This window comes from Nerophis lumbriciformis, linkage group LG25 (assembly GCF_033978685.3).
Source record: "Nerophis lumbriciformis linkage group LG25, RoL_Nlum_v2.1, whole genome shotgun sequence".
Taxonomy (NCBI): Eukaryota; Metazoa; Chordata; class Actinopteri; order Syngnathiformes; family Syngnathidae; genus Nerophis; species Nerophis lumbriciformis.
The window spans coordinates 28,364,303-28,371,849 of NC_084572.2; positions in this window are offsets into that span (position 1 = coordinate 28,364,303).

The window sequence follows — 7,547 nt, forward strand, 5'->3', positions numbered from 1 at the left end:
ACAAGCGCTGCGGACACAGCGGATTTACAACAAACAGAAAAGCAAGGAAGCAGGCAAGCATGGAATTTAAACAATAATTCAGCTGATCTAACAAAGCAAAGCGGACATAACAAATTATCTTACCAGTGGGGTATGCTGGTGACGAAGCACGCTGTTTTTACAAACGAAACAATGACGCCATTTTTAAAGCTACCGACATGGTCACCTGTCAGTAGTAGCCCCGCCCATCTTAAAGTCCCAGGTAAGTCCGCCATAAATACATATACACATAACAAATACACATATTAAATCCAACACCTCCCACTTAAGTTCCTGATGTCCCATCCAAGGAACTTACACCACAATCTAGAGACCCCACTTCGTGACAGACATTCAAAAATCCAGTTACAATGATTTTTTTTTTTTTTTTTTTAAATGGAGTGTGGATGCTCATCTTTGTATATGTACTGTGTGCACTGTGTGGGCATGGTGGCAGCGATCCGCCTACACCAACCAGCCAAATAGTTTTAAGGGGTTTTGGGGCGTTGATTTGGCCAAAGGGTGGGGCAGTGACTGGAACTTTGAAGTCGCCCCGGGAGACAGCGTCATGAAGTCGCAGCTGGAGTCGAATCCTCTGCTGGGATCAGCACGATCAGCCGCCTTACATCCCTTTGCAGGATGATGGTTGACGGGAGTTGTTGATTTGTCCTGCCTTTTCTCTCAGTATTCGTTGTTGGAAGGCCAGCACAAACTTTGACATCGACGTCCCTGACGACTCCATGCCTGTCTGGTCTTGTGGCTGTAACTATGCCCAAGCGGAATTGTCCTCTCACAGCATTAGGGTCTGCGATCCAGACGATGTCTCCCTCTTTGACGTTTCTCTCCTTTGTATGCCACTTCTCACGGACAAAGAGATTTGGACCGGCTAGTTCATTCCACTTGGCCCAGAATCTGTCAACTAAATTGTGGATGTTCCTTAGCCTGGGCCAAGGGTGGGTGACTAGATCAAGTCCATCTGTGTCTCCTCCCACTGAGGATCGTCCGAGGATGAGAGAGTTGGGAGTTATGTAGTCGACTGACTCCTCTTGCTCCTGGGCGCGAGCGTCGATTGGGCGCTCATTTGTCAGGTTGGCTGCCTGAAAAATTAGAGTCTGGAACTCACCCCAGGTGAGAGAGTCTGTCGCTCCTTTCAAACTTGTTAAGGCTCTTTTTATCAATTTTACGGCAGCTTCTGCTGCTCCATTCCGGTGAGGCGCATCGGCAGGGTGGAAGCACCATGCCCAGTCTGTCCCATTCTTGGCTGCAATGTCCTCAACAGATGATGTTTGTAGACAGCGCAAGTGGTTTTGGAGCTCTTTCAGAGCGGGTTTAGCCCCGATGAAGTTCGTCCCTTTGTCGGACCATAGCTTGCGTGGGTGACCTCTAAGGGCAACAAAGCGGGAGTAGGCCAGCAGAAAACTTTCTGAGGACTGGTCATCGCATACATCGGCATGAACTGCCCTTGAAGCCATGCAGCAGAAAACAATTCCCCAGACTTTCTTCCTTGCTCTCCCCTTGACTTCATAGGGGCCGAATAGATCCAGGGTTGTGTACTCGAATGGGCCTGCCCTTTGCGAGCGCTCCAGCGGGAGGTCACTCATCACTTGCTGGCATACTCTAGCTCTTTGCTTTCGGCAGTGGATGCAATCATTTATAACTCTCCTGACTGCTCGACGGCCCTGTATGATCCAGGCTTTTCTCCGAGTACCTAGGAGAGTTGCTGCAATCCCCTCGTGGTTCTTCTCATGAGCCTCTTGGGCTAGTAGTGTGGACTATCTTGACTGCATAGAGATCAGAGGAATAGCAGTCTTGCCTTCATTCCAGGACTGAATTCGTCCTCCGCAGAGTAGGAGCCCCGTGACCTCATCTTTTCGGACCACGAGTCGGTCCAGAGTTTCATCCCGGAACTCAACTCTGTCCTGGGCTTCAAGGGCAAGGTAATGGAAGGCCTCTGCCCTCTCAACAGCTGTAAGACCAGGCTTTGCATTTTCATTGGCAGTGATCTGGTGGCTGCCACCTAACCAGGCCTCCACTGCCCGCCGAGTCCAGGCAACAGTCCCGCACAGCCTGGGGAGGGAGCTAAACCTCCCAGGCTCAACGAGGCGCACAATGGCCACGGCCCGCACCCGTGGGATAGACAGAGGTGGAGTGGTCCCGGGGCCGCCAGGCTCAGGAGGCTTCATTCTGATGTCGCTCTCATTTTTCTGTCGTCTTGTGACCACGGCAGAGAATACGCGTCTTTGAAACTTCTTGATGCTCTCATCGGCGACCGTGGTAGCGATTTCATTTGCAGTCTTCACCGGCCACTTGCTTTCAGGCCACTTGAGGAAATCAGGCCCTTTCTGCCACTCCGAGTCCTCGTTCAACTCCTCAGGAGTCGCTCCCCTCGTAAGGATATCGGCAATGTTTAGGTCTCCTTCAACCCACTTCTGGTCGAGAGGAGTAAGCTTGGCCTTCGACTCCACCAGCCTCACGATGACCTTACCAGGCTTGGTTTCCCAGCGGAGATAAAGCACAGCTCCGTAAGAAGCTTCGTTCCCATCAGAGAATGTAACCCCAATTGGGGGGCCTAAGGCTGCAGGGGGGGTGAGGCTCCGGTCAAATCTTATTTGGCCGAGCCTTGCATACTCCTCAAAAAGTCTGACTGCTGACTCCCGGAGTCCTGGTGACAGTGGGTCATCCCATGTGTCCTTCATCGGGCGATTTTTTCTTGCTTCTTGAAAGGACTCCCTTACGAGTATTACCCCTTTTTGTTTCGCAGGGGAGACCAGACCAATAGGGTCATAGAGGCTGGCAATTTGGCCAAGAAGCAAGCGCCGGCTCAGCGGCTTGGGGGTGCTGCTCCTAATCTCGTCCTCTCTTAAATCAAGCCCAGTCCTCATCTTCCCCCTCTTCTTTGAGAAGTTGATTGTAGCGAGGATGCGGAGCTTGTCTGACTCGGGCTTGTACCCAACCCCGAGGGCTTTGCTGTCCTCCTCTTGCATCTGATTTGGGAGGGTGAGGATGTTCGGCGTGCTCGGACAGCCAAGCTGGGGACTGCTCTGGGTTCCCCCCCTCCCACTTTGGCCAGAGAAGACCCAGGGTTTTAGAGAGAACCCTCCTGCCTCCAAGATCTTCTCCACTCCAACAGTTGTCTCTCGTAGAGCATCAAGATCATTGTCCGACGTCAGAATGTCATCGACGTAGCAGTCTTCTTCTAAAACTCTACGTTCTTTGAGCATTGATGAGAACTGTGGCAGTTTAGCTGTCTCTCGCATTGCAACTTGGGCAATACATCCTGCTGGCTTATCGCCAATGTTCACTCGGACAACTGCAAACGTCTCTATTTCGTTCAGGGGGTCATCCCTCCACAGGAATCGATGCAGGTGGACCTCTTCATCCTTGAGCCAAACTGAGTTGTACATCTTTCGTACATCGCCCAGGGCAGCATGTTGCCCGCTTCTGAACCGTAAGAGAACTCCTTTTATTGGATTAAGTACATCTGGACCTTTGTGGAGAAGGTCATTCAGGCTCCAACCCTGAAACTCTTGGCTGCTATTCCACACTATTCTCACAGGGGTGGAAGCAGAGTGGGGGTTCAGGGCGACCAAGTGGCTAATGTACCACTTTGGGCCCTTCCAGGAATCCATCTCTTCTTCTGATAGCTTGACAGCCGCACCTCTTCTGACCATGTCATGGATTTGTTCCCCATACGCTGCTTTCCAAGCGGGTTCTCGTCCCAGCCTGGACTCTGTCCTCCTGAAAGTAGCCTCCACGGCTCTGCGATTGTCAGGGAGAGAGGCTGGGTCTCCTCGCCAGGGATAGGCAGCTTCCCAGTGGGGTAACTGGCTGTGCTTGTCTGCTAGAACATAGGAGAGGCCATTTTTGATTTTCTCCAACTCCCTTTCTTCTCCAAGGGTCATCTCCTTTCCTCCTGGGGCACACATGCCACATTTGCAGCCCCCACATTGAGGGTCGCACGCTGCCCCGATGCTGTCCCACCTGAACCACTCTAATACTTCCTTGTTAGTTGTAGCGGTGCTGCTGAGGACTGTCTCTTTCTTTGTGAACTCGGTGTTCGAATTGCTTGAGTCCACAAGGACCTCCTCATATACTTTTGAGGCAGTTCTCATGGACCTCGCGACATGAGTGTCAGACTGGTGGAAGGTTAAATCTACCATCTCAAGGAGGTCAGGGTGGGTCCCAGCGACCGTCTTTCCAAGTGGGCCATCCCAAAGGATCAGGTCCCCTTTTCTCCTGACTGGCTGTGGGACCAGGCGACCTTCCCTGTGGCTGATGAGGAGATCGATTTTAGTGGGCCGGACCAAGTCTTCAGCAGCAACACCAGGGAAGAACCCTTGAAGTTGATGTGGTGTGGCTTTCTGGGTGACCTCTGCGATGCTCTCCAGGCCGTAGCAAATGATCTTATGCACTCCCACCGTTCCCTCGGGAGTTTCTACCCTCAACCGAAGGAAGTATCTCCTGGTCATGATTGTCCTCCGCATCCCACCAACTCCATGCACAATCAATTTGATGTTCTCTCCACATAGTCCGAGACGCTTGGCTCCAGTATTTGTGATGTAATTGGTATCTGAAGCAAGGTCAATCAATGTTCCGATGAGATGGCCAGAGTTGGTAGTGACCTTGAGAAGCATCATTAGCACTGGATATTCTTTAGGTAGACTTCTATTGCTGGTGCAGATTGCTGTGGTGGTTTTGTTTGAGAAGACTTTCCTGCACTCTGTCTTCTGCTCTGGGGTTAGCGTTGCAAGAAACTCTTCCTGCTGGTTGGTTAGGCCAAGAGGCCTTTTCACTACTTTCGCTGGGACTTTACTGCCACCGTCCCTTTGAGTGGCGAACCTGGGGCAGAGCAGGTAGTGGTGAGCCTCGTCTTGCCGGCAGTCCGCTTTACTGCAGAGGAACCCTGAGTTGCAACGGCCATCCTTGGGGTGAATGTTCAAGCACCTGTTGCACACACCATGGGTCCTTAGGTGAGACTTTCTTTTTGCCAGGTCCAAGTCCCTGAAGGTTTTGCAAGCAAAAAGCCTTCCAGTGTGTGTTTCGTCGCCACAGACGGAGCATTGCGATTGTGTCTTTGCTGGAGGCCCGCGTTGTCCTGCAGTGACCATGGAGAAAGCTTTCTTCGCCCTCTTCTCTATCGGGTGTTTCTCAAAGGGAGTATTTTCTACAAGGCTCGTTTCCAACTGGTCCAGCTCTTCAAGAATTACCTCCTGTCTCTTTAGGAATTGAAGAAGACACTCAAAATGGTTCTGATGGGCGAAACCATTGGTGGGCACATTCTTGTGATCCACCCATTTCTCCTTTAGGAAGTTCGGTAGCTTACTCTCCAGAGACTGTGCCACCAGACGATTTTTCATAACATCCTCTTCACCCAGGATGAGAAGGTTGCTTAGGGCCCTTTCCACTGTCTGGATCAGCTCAATTGCTCTCCTAGGGTTATTTCCTTTTACAGGGGGCAGGCCTTGCACCTCACTCGCAATCATCTGGACAATCCTTGCCTTATTCCCATATCTGTTGTCCAAGCGTTGGAACATTTCCTCAGCGGACGCGCAGCTGGACAGGACTAGGTCCTTCTTCACTTTCTCACCGAGGCTAGCTAGGAGATGGAACCTTGTTACACCTGCTGTCCTCAGTGGGTTCCCCAATTGCTCCAGTTCTCCCCATTCAGCCTTCCAACGGTAATAATCTGTTATGTCACCAGAAAACGTGGGGAGACGTGCTCTCTCGAGGGGGAACTGATTTCTGTAGCCGTAACCTCCAGGATACATGTCAGGGATGCCCCGGGGAGCACTCTGGGTCATCAGCGGTGTGCTAGAGGCATTTGATGTGGTTCCAGTGCTGCCACCAACTGGTCCACTAAGTGCCTGGATTCTGGCACCTGAAGCTGAGATGGTTGTTGGGAGAGGATTGGAAGGAGCAACTTGGGTGTTGCTTCCTGAAGGAAGTTCCTCTTTTAGACTGGGACCGCTAAATGGGGGCTCTGTGAGACTGACTGGGTTGAGCACGTCCTGAGCCCTATCAGACTTTTTTTCTTGTCGGACTTTGTCATCCATATCTTCATCGGATGACTCCGTGCATCTTGGGTCTCGCCAGCTATCCTCCCAGTCTCTTACTCGGCGCCACAGAGCTCGGACCTTCTCCTTGAGCATCTTTGTGTTGGCATATGAGATAAGAGCATCCCAGTTCCTGCATCTTCGCTCGAGCTCATCGATCCTCTCTCTCAGGCCACGTCTGGTGAGCTCAAAATCAGACCTCTTTAACTTTTTTATGTTGCAGCCCTCAACCTGGTCCATCTTAGTCTCTGCACTGGAAACACATTCTCCGATGTCATCTGCTGCGAACTTAGTCCAGATTCTTTCTTGAATGAGCTCAACGGTCTCTGTGTATTTACGGAGGCACTCAGCTGTCTTCTCCGCTATGCAGGCTGCTTCTTCTTTTGCCTTGTCCTCTTCATCCTCGGTTCCGTTCACCGCATTGAGGGCTTCAGCATAGTCATCTCCTGCATCACTGACCCTCTCATAGTCCACCTCAAGGATCCTCAGCTCGTCAATCAGGGCTTTCTCTCCTAACAATTTGACTCTGGAGGCAAGCTTATTGGCCCTCTTGGTGAAGGAGGATTGCGCAGCAGAGCGTATTCCTCTGAGGGCTTCAAGTTCCTGTGTGTCCATTTTCTTTATTCTTTATCTGACCGGGGTTTGGTTTCACCAGCAGGGTCCTTTCCCTCCAAATGGTGGTTTTCCTTTGGTCAATTGTTAAGTGGACACAGTGTTTCGCTTGGAGAGTTATTTATTCCTCTTCAAGGCTTAAAACTCATCGGGGGATTTGTAGGTAAATTCCAATCTCATCCAACCCGTTGGTTATTACTGTTCAGTTTTTTCCGTATTGGCCCTCTGAATAGGGGTCGTCACTCAGCATAAAAGGAATTACTCGCACTGCACTCTTTTGCTTGTTTTATTTGGTACTATTGCAGAAGCAGGTAATAACCTACAAGTAAACATGAACATAAAACAATGTATCTATCTTGAATCATCATAATGTAAATAATAAACATGAATTCATCAACTGAACCATAATGTTGTCAACCATGATATGACATATTATCAATCACTGTGATTTTATCGTAACTTATTAATTTTAGCATTACATTTTATTATCACCATTAATTTATGTCATATAATGTTTTAAATGTGATCAGAATTATTTATAATGTCCCTATGGTTCATGGACAATCATATTAAAAAGACATAAAACACCGGCGCTCTGTTTGAGGCACACATTACACATATGAGCAGAACTACATAAAAGAACTGCAAATCCCATCAGCCAAACCAGGAAGTAAAGTGCCGGTATTTTTAACTCAAACCTTCGAAATGCAGCTGGACACACGCAACGTGACAACAATCTAATCCAGCAGATTTCAATCCACACATTACTGTTAATTTTGCCAATGTTGTTCAAAGACTAAATAATGAGTGTTTGCCCTGGTTGTGACGCAGCAAGTCCGCCGCACAACAAGCGCTGCGGACACA